Source organism: Coenobita brevimanus, chromosome 112, assembly GCF_032717465.1.
Source record: "Coenobita brevimanus isolate Jiangsu-jjx chromosome 112, ASM3271746v2, whole genome shotgun sequence".
In the NCBI taxonomy this organism is placed as follows: Eukaryota; Metazoa; Arthropoda; class Malacostraca; order Decapoda; family Coenobitidae; genus Coenobita; species Coenobita brevimanus.
Window position 1 is genome coordinate 16,456,617 of NC_137065.1, and position 23,086 is coordinate 16,479,702.

At 41.2% G+C, this 23,086-nt stretch overlaps 1 pseudogene; it reads right to left on the reverse strand.

The window, feature by feature from the left end:
• Positions 1–23,086, reverse strand: part of LOC145418112 (KRAB domain-containing protein 2-like) — a 97,538-nt pseudogene that overhangs the window by 48,408 nt on the left and 26,044 nt on the right.

The following is a 23,086-nucleotide window of genomic DNA, read 5'->3' on the forward strand; positions in this document are numbered from 1 at the left end:
CTCTCTCTCTCTCTCTCTCTCTCTCTCTCTCTCTCTCTCCTTCTTCTTCTTCTTCTTCTCCCACTTCTCTTCTTCTCCCTCCTCTTTCTCTCCTCCTCCTCCCCCGCTTCCTCCCCCTCCTCCTCCTCTTATCCTATGTTTTATTCCTCTCTTCCTCTTTATCTTCCTCATTTCTCCCTATTTCTCTTCTTCACTTCTTCTCCTTTTCTCTTCTTGCTTTCATCCTCTTTTCCTCTTTCCCCCTCTTTCTCCTCAGCTCTTCATCTTTTCTCCTCTTCCCCCTTTCCGCCTCTCCTCTTCTTCATCTTTTCTCCTCATATCTCTCCTTCTTCCTCTTCTTTTTTATCTCCAGCTTCCTCGTCCTCTTCCTCTCCTCTTTTCTATATTCAGTACTCTCATTTCCTCATATCCCTCCCTCCCTCTTGCCACCTTTCCTGTCATCTTCCTTTTTCCCATTTTCTTCTACTTTCATTCTTTCTCTCCTCTTTTCCTTTCTTTCTTTCATTTCTCCTCTTCTCCTATCTTTCTTTTCTCTCTCTACTCTTTTCTTTTTTTCTCTCTCCTCCTTCTCTTTCTTGCTCTTCTCTCTACTCTTTCCTCCCTCCTTTTCCTCCCTCGCCTCTCAGTTCCTTTCAGTATTCTTCATCTCCTCTCCCCTCCTTTCTCTCTCCTCTTTTCTCTCTCTTCTTCCCAGATTTATCGCCTCTTTTTTCGCTCCCCTCTCTTCTCCTTTTTCATTCTTCTCCCCCCATTTTTTTCCCTCTGTATTCTTTCATTCTTCATTACCTCTGTCCTCACCTCCCCTTGCTCTCTCTCTCTCTCTCTCTCTCTCTCTCTCTCTCTCTCTCTCTCTCTCATTTCATTCCTTTTTTGCTTTCATCCTACCTTCCTTTCTTCTTGTGCTTTCCATCATTTCTTTCCTTACTTCTTTCTTTCACTTTCCATCATGTCCTTCCTTCCTTCCTTGCTTCTTTCCTTCCACCATCCTTTCTTCTTCCCTTCCCTTCATCAGCACACAGAGGCCTCGCATTTCCATATCAAACACCATTTATATGATGACCACTCTACCACAAACAGCTGTAAAAAGTTCCTTCCTTCTTCTCTTCCTTCCTTCAATTTTTGATCCATCCATCCTTCATTCATTCATACATTCATTCAGTCATTCATCTATCCATCGTTCCTTCCTTCCTTCCTTCATTCATTCATCTATCCATCCATCCGTCTATCCTTCCTTCCTTCCTTTTTTCATTCATCAACCCATCGCTACTTCTCTGCTTCCTTCATTTATCTACTTCATCGGCTCTTTCCTTTCTTCTTCCCTCTCTCATTTCCTTCATTCTCCCCTCCTTTAGTTCTCCTCTCATCTGCCTTCATTTTCTTCAATTTTTACGTTCATTCCTTCTTTCTTCCCTTCCTTCCTCCCCTCCTCCTTTACTTCCTTCCATCCTTTCCTCTTTCTTTCCTCCCTCAGTTTTCTCCTTATCTCCTTTCCATTCCTTCATTCCTTCCATCCATCGCTGCATCAACTCTCTTCTTTTGTCGATGTCTCTTCTCTTTTCTTACTTTTCCCTGCCCTTCTTTCTGCTTTCTTCCTTCCCTCCATCCTGTCTTCCTTCTTTTTTCCTTTCCTTCCTTCCTTGCTTCCCTTCCTTCCTCCCTTCTTTCGATCCTTTAGTAATCTTCTTAATTCCTTCCCATTCTTCCTTTCCTCCCTTCTTTCATCAACTCTCTCTCTCTCTCTCTCTCAGTTAATTTCTTTTCAGTCTTCCTTTCCTTCCGTTGCTCCTTCCGCTTTTTCTTCCTTCCTTCGCATCCTCCTGTCGACACGCGAAGACTGAGTAAAGTGTTGAGGAAGTTGTGGGGGAAGTGAAGTTCTCTCTCTCTCTCTCTCTCTCTTTTAATGTTATGTAAATGGTCACGGATATCCTGCATGAAGTAAAGAAGCTTTGTGAGGCGTGGGAAAGAGAATGGCCCCGTGTGTACGTGTGTGTGTGTGTGTGTGTGTGTGTGTGTGTGTGTGTGTGTGTGTGTGTGTGTGTGTGTGTGTGGAGGAGGAGGAAAAGAGAAATTTAGGATGGAGGGGTGGAGAGGAGGAAAGGGAAGGTAGGAAAGAATGGGAAGGAGAGAGGGATGGAGGGAGGGAAAGAGAAGGAGTGGGAGTGTGGAAGGTAAGACGTGAAGGAGGAAAGAGATGGGGGGGAGGAAGTTCTTGTAAACAAGCGAGAGGAGAACTGTGGCGACTGATGATGGTGATGATGATGACGATGATGAAAGTGATTACGGTCATGATCATGATGGTGATGACACTGATGATGATGACTGTGATGGTGATAGTGATAATGACTATGATGCTAGTATTGCTGCTGGTGTTGTTGCTGCTGATGATAATGTAAATGACGCAAATAATGATAATGCTGGTGATAACTACAACGATAACGAAGCTAAGTATAAACCACACACACACACACACACACACACACACACACACACACACACACACACACACACACACACGCACTCCCCCCAAACCACACAATCAGTCCTCCTCCATCACTGAACAAGGAGGGGGGATGAGTGACGACAATTAGGGGTCACCTCATTAGTCATTGGGTCATTAACGTACACACTGACACCCAGCCCAGCCCAATACACTAAGCCTCACACAAACAACCATCTCTCCATCTGATATCTTTCCTCCAACACAATTTTTTTTTTTTGGGGGGGAGGGGTATTTATTATGGTGCCTGGGAGAATATGAATTTTATATATTTTTTTTCTTATGCACCTTACTCTGCCAATATATATACTTATATCCGGTTCCTAATAGTAGTAGTAGTAGTGGTAGTAGTAGTAGTAGTAGTAGTAGTAGTAGTTGTTGTTGTTGTTGGTGGTGGTGGTGGTGGTGGTGGTGGTGGTGGTGGTGGTGTAGTACTGACAATGATAATGATTATAATCCTTATGGGCATAACGACAAGGAGCAGTAGTAGTAGTAATAAGAGTAATGATCAGTAGTAGTAATAATATAATGGTGATGTTAGTACTAATGATAAGAAGTAGTAGTAGTAGTAGTAGTTGTAGTAGTAGTAGTAGTTGTAGTAGTAGTAGTAGTAGTTGTAGTAGTAGTAGTAGTAGTAGTAGTAGTAGTAGTAGTAGTAGTAGTTGTAGTAGTAGTAGTAGTTGTAGTAGTAGTAGTAGTAGTTGTAGTAGTAGTAGTAGTAATGACTGTGATAATAATGGTGATGATAACAGCAATGGTACAAATGATAAGCAGTAGTAATAGTAGTAGCTGTGGTAGGGGTAGCAGAAGGAGTGCTAGTAATGACAGCAGCAATAAAAGTAATAATAATACTAATGATACAACTGATAAGAAAAAAAAATGCCTGACAAGCTAAAAACAACACAGATCTTAAATTTAACCCATTTAGTTTTTACTTTTTCTTGGAGGGAACAATCTTGCCGGGTTCAGGCCTTTGGTTCCTTCTTCCTTGCATTAATAAATCTGTCCACCTACAATGCACCAACTGTGTGCTGGTTCTCAGCATCACTCACCTGTAAATTGGTATGTAGAGTGTGACAATTTGTACAGAAAGAAAGAAACCGAAGAGGAAAGATAAGGAATGCGAGTAAGCCACTAGCACTTCTTCCGTAGCGATTTATTTTTGGATACGGCTGGTTAATATCCTTTTGTCCGTTATCTGTGCAGAGTATGGTGATATTAGATGGATTCATATAACACGGAGAGGGATACTAAGGTGTAGTAAGCAAAATAAGTCGCTTGGGAAAAGGTGTACGGGGTTTCCTGAACCGACGAGAATAAGAGCTAAAGACAGACTAAGACAGACTGTTACAGGGCCAGTCACCTATCTACACTTAACATCAAGAGTGCTGCCACTTCTCCATTTCTCTCCACAGTCTTCAGAAAATAGTGCGGTTAATCTGCAGCAACGTACAATTATGGATTCATTTGTCGAATTTACCACACCGACCTCCAAAGGTCGAAGAGAAATAAAGCAGGAGAGACGACAGGACTTTTGAATCCGACTGTCCATATGGTAAAAAAACAAGTATGGTACAGCCGAGGCCACCGAGAAGACAAGGCCTAATGGAACCTGCTCACGTGACCCGTGACGTCACGCACTTGAATATAAGCCTACACTCCTTAGTTTACCTGGGAGTGCGGGCCTGCCACGTTGTCTCTGCGTCATCCGCCAGAAACACCTTCATTTATACATAATTACAAATCACTGATATTTTTCTAGAGAAAATACAATGACCTGTGGTTGATAGTCTCCAAATGCAAGGGAAATTATAAGAATGGCCCAAAGGTACATGCGTTTTGTTTTCCAAGAGACCAAAAACTGGCCAAGACGTGGGTACAAGCTATCAAGAGGGACCAGTTTACACCAAACAAATACAGCAGAGTAAGTTATCTGAAATAGTTTTCTCTTGTTTCACGTTATATTTCAAAGTTTGCCGAACTAGGTTATGTGCATCATGAAAGAAATACATAATGCAGGAACAAGAAAATTATGATAAAACAACGAAAGCATGGTGCACCCCGCTAACATGTTCATTCTCCCGTAAATTACAAGTCTTCATTTATTGAAGAATGCTTATTTTTTTTCACGATTAATTTAAGAAAATTGTTTACTTTAAGGTCAACAGATGAATAATGTACCGATGTTCCTGTAAACTGCAGGAATATCGATAGGGAATTTGAACTGCCTTTGCAAATCAGAATCGCAGTGCTCCAGACGGGAAGTGTTTCGCCGCTCCTGATTGGCTAGCAATGACGTAATCTCAAACACCGTCAGATTATCGACAATATTCGTGTATAAACATTTTCCTTTCCTGTTCCTAGGGAAAAATTACTCAACTGTTTATTAAAAACATGAAGAATATCTTTAATCTGTTCGTCTAATGCACATAATAACGTTGTGAATGTTTTATGAGAAATAAACAAAGTACCATGATTCTCTTCCTCAGGAGCCGCGAAACACTTCTGTAATGATCGAAAGTTTTGCCACCACTGTAAACGATCAGAATTAGTCACCAGTGTAATGCTGGTAAATTTTAAATACCACCAGTGTAATGATGATTATTTAATCATCGGTGTAATGATCAGAATTTTAGAGATTATGAAAAATGGAGTAGCGTGATCTTACCTGAGACTGCGTGAGCAGAATGGATATTAGTACCCTTTGCAGGCCACTCAATCTCGTCTGAACCACTCCTTAGAGGATAGCAAAATTGAAACTCGAAATGACTTAACATGATTTACTGAGTACTAAGAACTGAAAGACAGATTACACTTCGAACTGTGAATGAAACAAAGCAAACAAAATATAATCAGGATCTATAACACTAGAAATATGAATCTTTACAACCTAAATTAATATTCAAAGAATACTGATACACCTAGATATATTAATCCTGTGGTCTCAGTTGGACTATTCGGAAGGAAACCTATAGATTACCACCAAAGAATATTCTCTGAAGACTAAATATGTACAATAACTCCAGAATCATATACAAACCGGATACAGTAATCCAATTGACAGTAATTAAATGGACCAGCCGATATTCACTTTGATTACATGAACTAAGAAAGTGAGCGGGGGAATTTAGTGCGAGATGTTAGGCAGTGGTTTGAACGCATGATCTGTGAACGATGACAAGAGGAGTGGCGATCTCATTATTCAGTATAAGTAAGATCAGAGGAAATATCACCAATTTAACTAACGAACATATATGAAGACTTACAGTACAGAAGGGAGAAAGGGGGGGGGGTATGAGAGTTCGAGCACTGACTTGTGAACAGTGGAGAGAGGGGCGGCGATATGATGGTTTAGCTTTTTTTTTTTTTTTTTACCTGGCCTATCAACCATTGGGGAAATTGTTTAGCGCCGCTACCTGCCTTTTTATACTCATCACAGTATTCGGGAATCGGCTAAAACTTTAACCTGATTTTTTTGTAACATTATTGCTTCTACTAAGCTCTCCAGAAGATACGAAGAATACGTTTGCATTCAACATATGTGGGAAAAATGACTTACAATGTTTAAAGTTTTTGTAATAGGCATAAAACTTTAATCATAACGAAGCCAAATCAATTAGGAATCCGAACAATATTATTACCATGCAAGGTTCAATTGCCTACGTGACTGTAAACATGACTCCAATAACATGAATTTCGCGCTTCACTAATGACTATCATCAAGAATCTAATTTCAGACAACTCTCAGTCCAGTACTGCATAGTTCAAAAGGGGAGCACTGTTAACACTGACATACAAATATCTAGATCAGAGTATGAAGAAAGACATTCGCAATTATTAATCCCAGCTAAAACTTCTGCAGTTACACTTCTGTTGAAACGGCTGGTTCATATGTAATAAAAATTTATCATATTCACACCAATACACAACTAAGTACTATCAGTGACAGAATCATGTTCACATTATGAATATCAATTAAGACTAAACTTAAATTTGGGACTTAACGGCTAAACGATGAACTGTACAGACTATATTTATATCAATACTTAAACTTAAGATTACACTTACAATACTAGCTTATACTAACTTATGCTAAAATCTAAAATTATGGCATTACACTTCCCGTCCAGAGCATTGCGATTCTCAGTTGCATAGACGGTTCAAATTCCCTTTAGTCTACCTTCCTTATGTTTCTTTCTATAACTGTATCACAGTCACAGAAAAGTACACAATGCAATAATTCGTTTAATAATCAGTCATCATTTCTTGCTATTACATAAGAGTCTGTGTGGAATATTATAAGTTCCCATTTTCAGTACAGGTCCTATTTTGATGCATGAAAATTTTACTTAAAGTTGTGGGAAATGTTTTGATTTTGTTTCAAGTGTAACGTGAGACTTAATAAGTCAAGGATACATGGAATTAATTGCCCGCTCGCTTGTGCTTTTGATTTGTTTTATAAAAAAAAAATCATTATAATTTTAACGAGATAATGATGGGGGATATTATTTAATGGTTTTTGTTTTCTGATAGAATCAGTGTTTTGTACACATAAATAAAAAACAAAACAAAACATTGAGTTTAGGATTTAAGAAGGTTCCAACGTTTTAGACATTAATGCTAACAGAGACCACTGTCTCTAGGGATGTGAGTTGCACTTCCGGCGGGAGGAAGTACGATGGGAAACTACTTACTTTGATGAAAGAACTGGTACCAGACTTACACCCAGGCTCAAGAACACTTATCTTCGTGATGGTGCAGTCCCTTCTGTCCTACCAAACTGCCCTTCCTATCTTTCTTCTTCAACCCGCTCAAGAGAATTACCTGATTCAATGAAAATTCGACTAGGGGAGGCTGCACTCAAAAATGCATTAGAGGAAAGTGTTGCTGACGATTAAAAGTACAGGCGACACAGCGAATTTCACAGTGTATGTGAAATGGAAGGGAAATCACAATTACTGGATTGTAAATATTGGACAGTTATTAAGCAGGAACACACACAATATGCCATTTAAGTAGATTGCCTAATGCTAAAACAATAATGTCTCTGGAAATTGAACCAAGCTGTGCAGTGTGTTTTGTCTATGTATCTATATACCTAGACTGCTTCCCCCAAGGAAAGGGAGGTAGCCGAGACAGGACGACACACTCCCCATTTACTCATCCATTCAAATACATCTATTCGCATCTTAGCCCCAAGGGGAGAAGGGACAGATCCTCACACACCACACCGCACGAGGGTCAACTGCGCAGTGCAATCAGTGACATCCGCAGCAGGGCCCGACAGCAGAGCTGGTTTACCCCTCCCACATCATAATAGACCCATCCCCTTACCCACACCTGACCTGATTAGCTGGTCAGACCAAATGCGGGAGAATATCCCCCCAGGGCTGCGTCATCACTTATTCATTCACAATTACTCTCCATTTATTTCTTTCATGCACAGCCACTCTTCTTTGCTCAACCGACATCCCTCTTGCATCCAACGCTCTCTTCACATTGTCCATCCGTCCTATTCGTGGTCTCCCTCTCAGCCTTACCCCTCTGGCATCAGATCTAGTTATCTTTTTCACCAGTCTCTCATTATCCATTCTCTCCATATGCCCAAACCACCGCAACACCCTCTGTTCAGCTCGATCAGCCATCTCCCGTACAACTCCAGTGCTCCTTCGCACTTCATCATTTCTCACTCGATCCACACGCGTCACTCCACACATACTCCTCAGACACCTCATCTCAATTACATTCAAATTTTTCCTCTCTGCTACACCCATATTCCGTGTTTCAGCCCCATATAATGCAGTCGGTAACACAACACCCTCATACAGCCTTCTCTCTAAGTGAACGACATCTAAACACTTTTTTCATTCCTCCCAGCACCTTTCCTACTTCATTCATTCTAAATTTCACTTCTGTATCTATTCTACCATCCACAGCAACATGTGACCCTAAATACTTAAAACACTCTACCTACTCAAGCAACTCACCATTCAAAACTATATTCATCCACCTACCATCTACTGACCTCATACACTTTATCACTTTACTCTTATTCTCATTTACTTTCAATTTCCTCCTTTCACACATACTTCCAAACTCCTCTACCAACTGTCTCAATCTCTCCTCTGAATCAGCCATCAGTGCAGTATCATTTGCACACAGCAGTTGCTTCAGATTCCACTCTCTACCATCAACATTCACCAGACTCAGACTTCCACCTAAAACTTTTGCATTTACCTCTCTTACAACAACCAAGGCGACATCACACATCCCTGCTGCAGCCCCACTCTCACGTGAAACCAATCACTCACAGTATTACCCACTCTTACACACTCCCTACTATTTACATAAAAACTTTTCACCCCTTTCAGTAACCTACCATCAAGTCCATACAATCTTAAAACAGTCCACAAAGCCTCACTATCAATTCTATTGTACGCTTTCTCTAAATCCATGAATGCCCAGAACACATCCTTGCCTTTTGCTAAATACTTTTCACACACGTCTCACAGCAAACACCTGATCCACGCATCCCATCCCTTTCCTAAAGCCACACTGCTCATCACCAATCACTCCCTCTGTACCCTCTCTAACTCTCTTAATTAACACTCCACCATACACCTTACCTGCAACACTCAACAGACTTATACCTCTAAAGCTAGTACATTCATACTTATCACCCTTGCCTTTGTACAACGGGACCACACAAGCACTTGCCCAGTCAATTGGCACCATACCTTTCACAAAGCACACATTCAACAATCTTACTAACCAGTCAACAATGGTCGCTCCACCACCCTTCAGACATTCCTCGGCACATCCATCCATACCTGCAGCTTTCCCATTTCTCATCTCCTTTTTCTGCCTCCTGAACTTAATCCTTCATGATCAAAGAAACATTCAGCTCTCCCAAGACATTTATTCCTTGCACCCTTCCATCCGCCACAATCTCAGCCACCCTTTCCTCCTCTACATTTAACAGTCTTTCAAAATACTCTGCCCATCTCTTGCTTACTGCATCCATCTCAGTTAACATCCTTCCATCCTCTGCTTTTACTCGCTCTTCCTTCCCAGATTCTCCCTTTTGCACCCTTTTCACCTCCTTCCAGAACGTTTTCTTATTTTGTTGAAAATTCTCAGTCAGCCGCCAACCCCACCTATCCTGTGCTGCCACTTTAGCATCATGCACAGCTCTTCTCGCCCTATTCCTCTTTTCCTTATACCTCTCATATGACACATCATCCTTCCTCTGCAGCCACACTTCATATGCACATCTCTTCTCAGCCACAGCCATACTTACTTCCTCGCACCACCATTTGCTTCCTTTTCTTACACCACCACCCACACGTCTCACACCACAAACCTCTTCCGCATGCCCCACCACAGCACTCTTAAACATCTGTCATTCCTCCACCACACTGCCATTTTCCTGAGCTTTCACTGCATTCCACTCGTCTTTCAATTTCTCCTGATACTCTATAATTTTCTCTCTTTTATCCAACTCACTCACTTTCAAAACCTCCCTGCCACACCTAACCCTCCTAGCTCTCACCCATCTCTTACCTACCCTTGACTTTCCCTCCACCAAGTAGTGGTCAGACATACCTCCACCCTCCCCTCTCAGAACTCTCACATCCAACAATCTTCCTATTACATTCCTGGACACAACCACATAGTCCATCAGCGCTCTATCAACAACCCTTCCACCGTCCTGTCTCACCCATGTATACTTATAAATATCTTTCTTTTCAAAGAGAGTATCTTCAATCACCATCTCTCGCTCAACGCACATCTCTATCATTCGTTCACCATTATCATTTCTTCCAGGCACACCATGCATATCAACTACACCTTCAACTGCTACATTTCCCACTCTAGCATTCAGAAATCCCATCATTACCACATTTACATTCGCTCCAAAACTCTGCAGACACTCATCAACATCATTCCAGAAAGACTCCCTCTCTTCTTCATCCCTTTCACTTCCAGGTCCATATGCACTCACAAACGCCCACACAGACTATTAAGGGATTCTAATAATCTTATTCTTCCTAACCATTCAAGTATTAGAAGACTAACTCTGTCAATATGCATGAACCTATTAACTCAACATGACAGTAATTTCCTAATGTATAGTAGGAATAAGTTTAGACTTTTATCTCAAAAGGATAAAGCAGTATCGTTAATGGTGGACGAAGTTCACTTGAAACCGTATTTTGATTTTAAAGGAAGAAAGGTTGATGGGTCAGCTTTTAACTGTAGTGAGGCAGCAACACGTGCTTTTGTTTTAATGCTCAACAGCATATGCCCTAAGTTTAAGGACGTGGTGTACCAACTAAATGCATGAAGACGGAAACTATGTCTGAAGTTTTAAAACAGGTAATTGTTGGTTTGGAGGAAATTGGTTTTAAAGTAATATGTGTATTACCAGACAACAACTCCGTCAGTAGGAAAGCCCCGTCATTTTTCTCTAATCCACCAAAGCTCTCAAATGTATATCCACACACCGTGCATAACTCAAGGCCATTATTTTTCATTGTTGATTCTGTTCACGTACTAAAATGTATCAAGAACAACTGGCTTAGCCAGAAAGATCGTAACAGATGCATGATATTCCCACAATTCTCCAGTGATGGATATTATGATTCATATACTAGTATCTTAATAACACCATTCACTACTCTGCAAAAAACTGTATTCTTTTGAAGCAGACTCACTCCTGAAACACTGTTACAAGCTGACCTTGAAGGCCAGCTTGCAGGTGGTCAATGTAATATATCGATACGTCAAATCTTGAGAGACAAAATGTTAATTTAGTTCTTCAAATTTTCAGTGAATATGTAATTCAAGCACTGTTGACAATAGGAAAAAAAACATGCTTTGCCTTACTTTGCTGATGTTGCTGATTATATAAAGATTTTTCATATCTGGTGGATGGTAATGAATGTTAAATCACCCTTTAAAGGATGTAGGCTTAATAACAAATATGCTGACACACTAACTAATGACAAAAATGATGTAACGAACACATTTCTAAAAAACTTCTGCAACTGGTTGGAACTGTGGGAAAGTTCAACAGAAATTAGTGGAAAGCTTACAAAAGAAACATTTATAACAATAAAACATACCGCATATGCAATAACAGAACTGTGATTATAACATAAATGAACTGAAAATGACATACATAATACCTGGAAAATTTCAGATCATTTGGAATCAAGATGTGGCCAATACCGCCAGCTTGCAGATGGTCAATGTAATATATCGATATGTCAGGTGTTTGAGTGTAAAAAGAGGCTCAGAATGATGTCGGTTTTGCAGCTGAAATTACCGCTTCATAATCAAAATATTGACCTAAAGAATTTTGAGGAGACTAACTGGGATGATATGGAAAAGAGACACAAGTTAATTCTTCAGAGAATCAATATAGATGTGACAAATGACGATATCACGGAGTGTAAGGACGTTCTTCCTGTTGTAGTCTACTTAGCTGGTTATTGCTGTTATGAAGTTGCAAAGAAATTGAAATGTAACTTTTGTAAGGAATTACTAACTTCTACAGGCAGAGAACGTGAACTACCAGAAAACAGCTATATTCAACACATTAGTAGAGGTTCTTTGTTGTACCCAAACGAAATATCAGTAAATTGACAAAACATGATTTTTTTCCCTCATTTTCCTAGCCAGAGGAACTTAGCAATGGGTATTTCATTGAATATTCTGGAAGATAATTGTCACGGAGGGAAGTGGAATTAAGTATGAGATTCAAATAATAGTCGGTAGACACTAGGAATCGACTTGTGAAATCGAGCAATATATCTTACTTTATGACGACTTACTTTGCCGATTCTCTACAGACGAGAATTTTATAAACTTTCTCAACAGCACGCAGCAGAGACTGACCATTCACGAATGCTGTATTGCTCATACTGCTGGCCCCTGAGAAAGTGTCTCCACCCCTGACAATCGATAATTAATGCTAATAATAATGGACAGGTTCTTGTCGGTGCTAACTCCTAGTTGGCAAAACAGATTTAAGAATTAATATCAAAGAACTGGCCTAAATACCAGTTGTGATTAATATAAGAAATTTGTGCAAACTAGGATAAGCAAATTAAAGAAAGCACAATGTGGAGAAATCAAACACGATTCTACATTTACATTAAGCTCAAAGAAAGGAATTGTAAATTTATTAACTACAACACAAATTTATGTTACAAGAATCTCAAAGTGAATTCGAATGTCAAAGCAACGGAAATACACTTACTCACTTGCATTCATATACCTTAATTATCTTAAGCCTAGAAAAAAGAACGGAAATTCTGGTCAGTGGAGGAACTGGAGCTATAGTTGCGAAGATGCTTGGCGTCTCTAACTGCTTAGGCACTGCAATTCACTGTTGAGTCCAAAACTGCCAATCACCAACTCGATGGGGAGATACGGGAAATCGAAGAACTGCTGGAGACTAGCCACTATGATGGGGTCCAGGTCCCTGCACTGCGCATGACGACAAATACTCCATTGGCTGTCCGACACTGACTGACTAATGTAACCAAGTCGGGTACAAAGGCATGAGAAATGGGCGCGGTTCAACTCAACAATGAGAGAAGCAAGGCGTGGAACAACAATTAAACAAAAAATATCGGTCAGTGAAATGCATTGTTTATACAGAAAGACAGTCACTTGTGAAACAATGACAAAGGTTATGAAAACTCGTTACAAATCTGCGTGCAAAAGCTAGCTGCTAAAGGACTGAGCAAAATTCTATGGATTTCAACATTCTTCAAGCGTTCCCAAAACAATACTAATACAATGTCGTGAATTAATTCGTAACATTATGCCCCATCAAAGTGAAATATTTCATTGAAAATTTAAGAGTAAGTAATACAGGGTGACCTCAAAAACCTCCCACATTTCAAAGGTAAATGAAGAAAAAAATGGTTAAAGATAATCAAAATTTGAAAACATGAAACTTCATTCAATACAGTTTTTATTCATCATGTTTTAATGATAACATCCTCCTAATGGTTGGCTGTCATTCTTTATACATGCTTGGAGGCGATTTCTGAAGGCTACCATGGCTCGGCAGGTCATGTCGGGTGGAACAGTGGCTATCTCCTGCTGAATAGCAACCTTAAGGGCTTCAAGAGTTTGGGGTCGATGAGTATACACTCGTGATTTAAGGAAGCTCCACAGAAAAAAAACATAAGGGGCGAGGTCAGGGGAAAGGGCCAGCCACCCGACATCGCCACGAACAAGCTCACCAGATCCAAAAACATTTCCCTCAGCACTTGCAATGATCTTCGAGCTGTATGTGCCGTAGCTCCATCTTGCTGAAACCACACATCGAGTTCTTCAAGTTCAAGGTGTTTTAGTTGTGGCCTTCGAAAGTTTTTGAGCATATCAGTGTAAAGGTCAGAATTTATGGTAACAGTTACATTACACTCTTCAAAGAAATAAGGACTGACGATGCCAACATCGGCAACAGTGCACCACATAGTCACTCGATCAGAGTGCAACGGCCTTCCGTGTTGCATGCGGGGGTTGTCTTCAGACCAATAGTGAAAATTGTATTTCCAGAGCCACTCAAATGAAAATGAGCTTCGTCACTGCACAAGAGAACAGCATCTTCTGGAACACATTGCAGAATGTTCTCGCATAACTCCCTGCGGCTTATCCTGTCTCTCTCATTGAGTTCTTGCACAACTATCATTTTGTATGTAGTGAAGGTCTTTGTGTCAGATCCTCCTTGCAGTTTCCCCAGATATGCCTACAGCTACAGCATGCTTCAGTGCAGAACAGCTCGGAGACTGCACAACAGATCACCTCAATGCATCAATATTCTCAGGTGTACTAGCGCTCCTTGGTCAACCAGGTGATTTTCTTTTTAAAGTTGAGCCTGTTGCACTGAAATTCTCAACCCACTGCTAGATGGTTTTCCGATCTGGAATGATTTGGTTCTGGGGAATACTGAAACGTCTTAGAAAGGCCCTCTGCACGGCAATGACGGAATGGTTGTTTGTGAAGAACGCTTCAACTGCGAACATACGGTGTGCTCCCAACCACGCCATGTTGGTGACTGAGGATGGTTGGGGTTGGGCCACCAACAGACCCTAGTCCCGTCCGTCCCGCCTCACAACTGCCAGTGTTACAGCCTATCGAAATGTGAGAGTTTTTTTGGGGTCAGTCACACAAGATTCACACTGTGGTGTGTGTACTATCCTGCTACAGGAGAAAATCAGTATCGCCAATGAGCGTAAAATCCTCGCATTTACGTTAACAGAACCAAGCTTGAAGGAAAAAAAAACTCTGTGACAACGATGAAAAATCCTGTACTCAGGTCAAACTGAGCGAAAGTTCGCTACAATGACATTAAAATCTAATTGTTGTGTAGTGTGGTGTATGTGATACACGGTGTACTGTAGGTGTGACAGTTGTAGTGTAACTGTACCGACGTGTAAAATGGTATAATGCAAATTAACAGTAAATGGGGACGATTAGGGCAGAGGAGAAGAGGCAGCAGCATGCGGCAGAGATGATCAGCTGATCTACACGGCAAAACTACTACACCTGCCAACTGTACCTGTGAAATCAATCAAGGTGGAGTATCAAAAGTGTCGATGTGACAAACAATTTGTATTAAATTACAATTTCTTTCTGCCTAGTAGTCAGTCCATCTGCTACAAAAGATATGCCCTAGCTGAAAAATTCAAGTGACAGCCAAAGCTTCGTACATTCTAGGTCGCCATTGCTTTCTTATTGAGTACATTATTAGCCAGGAAACGTAGTCCTTGGATTGCTCAACTCTCTCAGGATCCTTGTTGTTTACTGGTTAAACCTACATTATTAACCAGGAAACATGCTAGTCCTTGGAATGCATAACTCTCTCAGAACAGCCAGTTTACTGGTTAAACCTACATTATTAATCAGGAAACGTGCTAGTCCTTGGAATGCATAAATCTCTCAGAACAGCCATTTTACTGGTTAAACCTACTGTATATCTCTCTCCCTACGCAACCTCGGGCAGGTCACATTTGAACACCCATCATGGGAGGCCACGCATGCTACAATGAGGTAAACACCAATTTTGGCGGTTTGGAGTTAGACCCATATAAAACTATTTTGACCCTTTCTCCTTCAGCCAGGCACGTCACTTACCACAGAAATGCATTGGAAGTAGGGTTGAAAGTCCCCGGAAAATGTTTGGTGCTGATGCATCTCCTGCGGCTCAATCAAGGCCATGAGTGAGCGCACAATAGGATGTTTTTAAATAATGTCACTTACCTCACTGTACCACGCGGAGCCTATTGATTATTATTGGGTGAACACTCATGTGGATAATGTGCATTCTCTGGAAATCCTCAGAACGGCCCACAGCTTGAGACACACCACTAGGTAATTCAGACACAGCCTCAGAATGCCTCTGCAGGGTTCTCTAACTTCCCCATTAATCTACAGTACATATCTATGTACAGGCCCTGGACATGATGTGTTCTGTGGGGCCAATGGGCGAGACGTGAGGTCTGCACCCACATTGCCATTGCCCTCTCTCTCAAATGACTCGGAGATTATGGGTGTGGATTCAAATAGCACAGGAAGGACTCGTCCCTGACTGGTGGTATGTTGACACACATTGCAGGAACGCACAAGCCTATCTATTTCCTGTCCCATTCCTGGCAAGATAAAGTCAGCACGGATACGACCTTGGGTTTTCTTTTTGTCCATGTGACCTCCTGATGCTGAACAATGACCCCATTCCAACACTGTTTGACGATACTTCGCGGGAATGACAAACTGCAGTTGAACCTCACCCTGGGGTGTTTGTGACTCACCGTACAGCCGTCCCTATTTATGAAGGAACCTGGCTTGATCTCCCCATGAATACCTAATCATTTTACCCTTTTGCTTCTTCTGCACAACAGCAAGTGTTGGGTCAGACTGTTTTTCAAGGACAACATCTTGACGACAAATCAGATCTTGCAGCGATGCAATGGTCACCGGGGTGACATGGTTTGGAGCCTCGGCCATGGCTCGTGTACTGCAGCCGAAGTCTGAGTAGTGACATCTTCGGTGCAACTATACTTGGCACCTGCTATGTTACCTATAATAAGGTCAAACAAAGGTTTTGGCATGACAACTGCAACTATCGTACCAGTGTAAAATGGAGATGCTACCTGGATACGTGCCTCAGGGAGCACTCTCAATGATCCATCAATAAGCTGATTTTTTTTTTTATGCAAGGAAGAAGGAACCAAAGGCTGAGCCCGCAAAACGTTCCTTCCAAGAAAAAAGCAAAAACAATACAAAAGAGAGCCAAATTCAAGAGCCATTCATTTCGAGATGCCTGGACACACTGCCTTTGAACGACTGGAGATCAAAGGAAGTAGGCAATACAGACAGAGGGAGACAGTTCCAGAGTTGACCTGTTGCATAAATGAAGGACTGGGAAAAACAGTTAACTCTTGCATGAGAGAGTTGGGCAGAAAAGGAATGAGAGTTTGCTGCTAGACGGGTGCTACGCACCCGTCGTAGAGGTGGAAGGATGCAAGCAGAGAGTACAGAGGAGCAGTGACCATTGAAGCAGCGATAGAGAAGAGATAAAGAAGCAACAGTACGGCAAAGAGACACAGGTTGAAGGGAGCCAGTAAGAGAAGGAGAGTTGGTGAGACAAATAGCCTTTGACTCCACCCTATTGAGAAGAGCTGTATGTGGGGAGCCTCCCCACACATGAGAGATGTTCTCTAAACAGGGGCGAATAAAACCCGTGTATAAAGTCAACAACTTTGCAGGGGTAAAAATGGCATGGAGTTGACTTAGCACACCTAATCTCTTGGAAACAGATTTTACAAGAGATGCAATATGATTTTTCCAAGATAAGTCCCGACTGAATGAAACCCCAAGCATGTTCAAGGATGATGCAGGCTTGAGCAGGATATTATTACACATTAGTGGGTATACCTGTGGAAGATTATGACGGATTGATAGGTGTAAAAACTGAGTCTTTGATGCATTTAAAAACAAGATTATATTTACCCCATACAGAGATACGAGCCAAGTCAAACATTAGGTGTGCCATAGCCTCATCCTTTGGATCTGTCTACCTGTGTACTCCTCAGGCCGAATTAGACTCTGCCTAACAGAGCAACCTGAGGAACCATTGCCTCTCAGGACCTTTACAGAAACACCTCCCACAAACCCTGGCTGAACAAGGAAGGCACTGTTACCTGTGGGAGGGCCTGTGGAGGAAGTAGCCAGCCATTGATAAGACTGCATAGCGCACAACTCTGCGAATTTGATGTCCTGAGGAGTAGATGCCTGAGGGGTCACACTCACCATCTGGGGAGTTGGAGCGTTGACCACCTGCGAAGGAGGGCTCATTGTCTGAGGAGAGGTAACTACTTGTGAAGGAGGACCTGCACTTGTTGGGGAATGAAGGCTGCATTTGCCTCATGCCTATGAAACACTAAAGCTGATTGGCCTGACTGAGGGTTATGTGGTCTGTCCTTGTTCTACTGCTGCTTGGGATACTGCTGCTGGTTAAGGTACTTTTTGTACCTCTTCCAATCGGGTTTCTGTGTATTCTGCCTCTGATCCTTCTTCTGCAATTTGTTTGGACCGTGGCCAGTATTCTGAGAACGGCCTTGATGCTGGGGTTCAGTCTGAGATGGCTTCCCAGACTTGGCAGTATCTTTCCTGTTCCAGGTCTGTTGCTTACGAGTTTGGTACCCGTATGCAGTGAAGAATGCATCAGCCTTTTCCATATTTGGCTGGCATCCTTTACCTGACAATTATTAAGCTGAGCCATAAGCTCGGCAGGCCAAGACTTTTCTAGCTGTGTACACAGCATAAGGTCAATTATCCCCTCTCACGTGCAAGGGGTCTCACCTTTCTCCATCCAATCATCTAAGTCAGCAGTGAAAAGGTCGAGGAACTGAACAGCAGTCTCCTTTTCTTGGAGATGCGCTCACATGAACTGACTCCTGGTGTCATCAACAGTGAGACCGTATGCTTTGATGAGTGCGGTCTTCAACATCTCATACTTGAGATTATCTCCACGAATTCTATGGAGAATATCGAGGGCAGGGCCCTCAAACAACCTAAGAAAATTGAGCCGCTTAGCTGCCTCATCCAGCTGGTACAGCTGCGCCATGTCCTCGAAACGAGCTATGAACGGCTTGATTCGCTCACCTTCCTTGTATGAAGGAAACTTGGGGCGCGGGGTTGCCAGAACATGTGCTGGGAGAGCACTCGTGGGGCTTGGGTCGGCGGCATCAGATGTGCCTGAAACCAACGAGTCATGCTTGAGCTTTAACACCTCAAGCTCATGTTTCTCACGTGCCTCACGCTCAGCACGCTCGTGTTCACGTTCTCTCTCATGTTCCTTGCACTGAATTTTACACTCTTCATGGGCATCACTCTCACGTTGTTGTTCATAAGTGTACCGTGAGAGAACATAGTCTTTAATTTCTTTGGGATCGGTAAGCCCCATATCCTTGGCTTCCTGTATATATATATATATATATATATATATATATATATATATATATATATATATATATATAACAGCATAATGATGCTAACTCAGCTAAGACTGAGTGGACTAAAGACTGACGTACTGACTGCTGCTTCGCAGAGGAATGTTAATAATCGAAACTAAAGAATATAGGCACAGGCGGGTGGTGACCAATTTTATCTAGTTAAACTGGTAAAGAAAGAAATAAAAAAAAATGCAACTGACTAGGAAAACTTTTACATAAATTTAATAAAGTAGAATCAATAACCACCAATAAGGCAGTGCCTATAGACTTTACTGATAACTAATACCTATCTAAGAGTGAGTGAGTTTATTTCGTTAATAACTTTAAAGCTAGGAGTTAATATCCTGGAATGAGATCACCAGATGTCACGGGCGGAAGTGGAATTAAGTATGAGGTGCAAATAATAAAGTCGGTAGACACCAGGAATCGACGTGTGAAATCGAGCAATAAATCTTACTTTATGCTGACTTACTTCGCCGATTCTCTAAAGAAGAGAATTTTATAAACTTTCTCAACAATACACAGCAGGGACTAACCACTCACGAATACTGTATTGCTCGTACTACTGGCCTCTGGGAAAGTGTCCTCACCCCTGACAATCGATAATTAATACTAATAATAATGGATAGGTTCTTGTCAGTGCTAACTCCTAGTTGGCACAACGGATTTAAGAATTGATACCAAAGAACTGGCCTAAATACCAGTTGTGATTAATATAAGAAATATATGTAAACTGGGTTAAGAAAATTAAAGAAAGCACAATGTGGAGAAATTAAACACGATCCTACATTTACATTAAGCTCAAAGATAGGAACTATAAGTTTATTAATTAAAAGAAAATTTTATGTTACAAGAATCTCAAAGTCAATTCAAATATCAAAGCAAAGGACATACACCCACTCACTCGAATTCAAATAGCTAAATAATCTTAATCCTAAGAAAAAGAACGGAAATACTGGTCAGTGAAGGAAACAGAGCTATAGCTGCGAAGAGGCTGGGCATCTCTAACTGCTAAGGTGCAGCAATTCACTGCTGAGTCCAAAACTGCCGATCACCAACTCGATGGGGAGATACAAGAAATTAAAGAACTGCTGGAGACTAGCTGTTGGGATGGGGTCCAGGTCCCTGCACTGCGCTCGACGACACATACTCCAGTGGCTGTCTGATACTAACTGTCTAATGTAACCAAGCCGGGTACAAAGGCATGAGAAATGGGCGCGGCTCAACTCAGCAATGAGAGAAGCAAAGCGTGGAATGACAATTAACCCTTACACCGCGGGCTTGTTTTGCTTTGACTTGCGGCTCCCGCGGGCATATTCGCGCTCCGACAGACTCTCTAAAAATATTTGCCAAAAATCAGTTATTAGTCCTAGATTATTGAAATCAAATATACTTATGGCACATACCTTCAGCATTCTCCTTGGGTGTTTGTTGAGCCTTCGTCGAGTACCGTAGGACTTGTGGAGACCTCTGAGGTTAGGTAACGAAGTCTCCACTTTACACTTCCTGACATATTCGTAATATGATTACCACAGCCTGATATTATCACTAGAAACACTAATTTATGATTCTCAAATAGTTTGGAATCCATACTCCCCAAAAACAACATTGTGAAAGCAATGACAATTACGAGGGCGTATGACCATCCCACTTCCGATCGTTCGCCGCTAATGTTGTCTATTATTCATAAAAACACTCACAGTTTATATTTCTGTTACTATATAACACTTATATATATCTACAGTCTTTATCCATAAGTTTCCTTCAGTAATAGTAGTTTATTGTCACTGTAGGGATTCAATTTCTTTCAGTAAAATACGTAGCATTCACTTTCTCGTCCTGTATACTAGCATTGAGAGTGAATGTCACTTTCACCTTCACTCTCATAACTCATAGTATTCATACATGCTAGAGTGAAACTTCCACTTTCATTACTCCTAGGGTATATACTCGTATTCTTATAATACTACTCATTTACATTTCTATTTACGTTCTCAATTTAATTACGTTATTTACATTTCTATTTTATTTACACTGTGTTATGCACTGTCACTTGAAGTAACTTATAAAACTATTTTCCACTGTTCACGTATATTTACATTCATTACTTTCACTTGCTGTTTACACATTATTTACACATTATTTACAATTCCACTTGCACTGTTTTACTCAACAGAAAGATCGTAGTCACTCTTTTATCAATTGTCAGCCCTTTACCTCTTTCCACACGAGGTTTAGTAGGGGGTAAAGGTCACAGGGCCCTTTGCATGGGGGTGAAAAGTGGCTGAAGTTAGCAGGAGCAAACAGACGTACCTTCACATTGGAAGATGAGAGTGAACTGATAAGCCGGGGTGGCCTACCTAGGGAAATGCATTACTGCCAACGTCAGCCTCTTGACAGCAGCTAATATATAGCAGTGAAATGATTGGCAGGAAATCTAGACAATACATTATAAATTAGGTAGTTCCAGGTGAATGTAAATATCACTTTGGCTTCTCCCTTCCCTCCTTATATGTATATTTATTACGAAAATAGATTATACGGCATATTTCAGGGGGAAATAAACAGCAAAAATTAGCGAACGAGTGCACGTGAGGTGTTGTCAGGTGATAATTAGCCAATTCCAGGTATATGGCACTATCACTTACCTTATTTCTTTTTTGTATATATTATTTGGTATAAGAATAGGGCATAGGGCTTATTTCAATGGATGAAATCAGTGGAAAATTCTAGGGAAGATTTACTTAGCGTAGAATTCAGTGTGGTGGCCTGCAATAATTAGGTAGTTCCAGGTGAATGTAAATATCACTTAGGCTTCTCCCTTCCTTTCTTATATATATTTTTATTATGAAAATAGATTATACAGCATATTTCCAGGGGAAATAAACGGTGATAATTAGCGAACGAGTGCACATGAGGTGTTGTCAGGTGATAATTAGCCAATTCTAGTTGTATGGCACTCTCACTTACCTTATTTCTTTCTTGTATATATTATTTGGTATAAGAATAGGGCATAGGGCTTATTTCAATGGATGAAATCAGTGAAAAATTCCAAGGAAGATTTACTTAGCGTAGCACGGCCGGGCAGGCGAGAGGATAGGGTAATGGAGGGGGGGTAGGGAGGGGAGTCAAGAACGGGGATAAATGGCTAAATTATCAAGAATGGATGGGACGACAGATGAGATTAGGAGTGCTGACTAGTGTTGGACATTGGCAGTACTGATAGATGATACAAGCCACCACTTGAAAGCCGGGGTGAATTCAGAATAACACAGAATCACAAAAGTGACGCCCCGCGGTATGATCCCTTGCTCCCAAGTGTCACAAGTGACACCCCGCGGTTAAGGGGTTAAACAAAAAATATCGCTCAGTGAAATGCACTGTCTATACAGAAAGACAGTTACTTGTGAAACAATGACAAAGGTTATGAAAACTTGTTACAAATCTGAGTGCAATAGCGAGCGGCTAAAGGACTGAGCAAAATTCTATGGATTTCAACATTCTTCAAGCATTCCCAGTATAATACTAATACAATGTCGTGAATTAATTCGTGGCAATAATGATTATGTGTTCCCCATTGACTTTTGCGATGGTGGCCATTGCATGGAGAATATTGTAAGAATGTTTCTATGGGCATCTTCTAATGCCCTGCTGAACAACTATTGCACTAGGGAAAATAACAACATAATTGCTGCAAAGAACTGTGGAAAAAAATGTAAAATTGAAACCTTAAGCTAAGTCGTGACCACTAAGTTCCTGTAAACAGTTATGCTGCAAGCCCATGCATAGTCAAAACATACAGTAGCTATTCATGATATAGTGTGTAAGTAGTAAATAAAATATAAGTACCCATTTTTTTATTTTGTTTTAGTTCATATCCTGAGAGAGAGAGAAAGAGAGAGAAAGCAGGCTATCGGGGCATGCGATAGTACTACACTTGCTGACGTCACTGACAAACGAACAGGCCTTCTCTTCCCGGTGGCCTTGGTACAGCATATGGTTCGTTCAATGCATTTCATAAAGTTTCAAGCAACTCCCACCCAGTACAGAC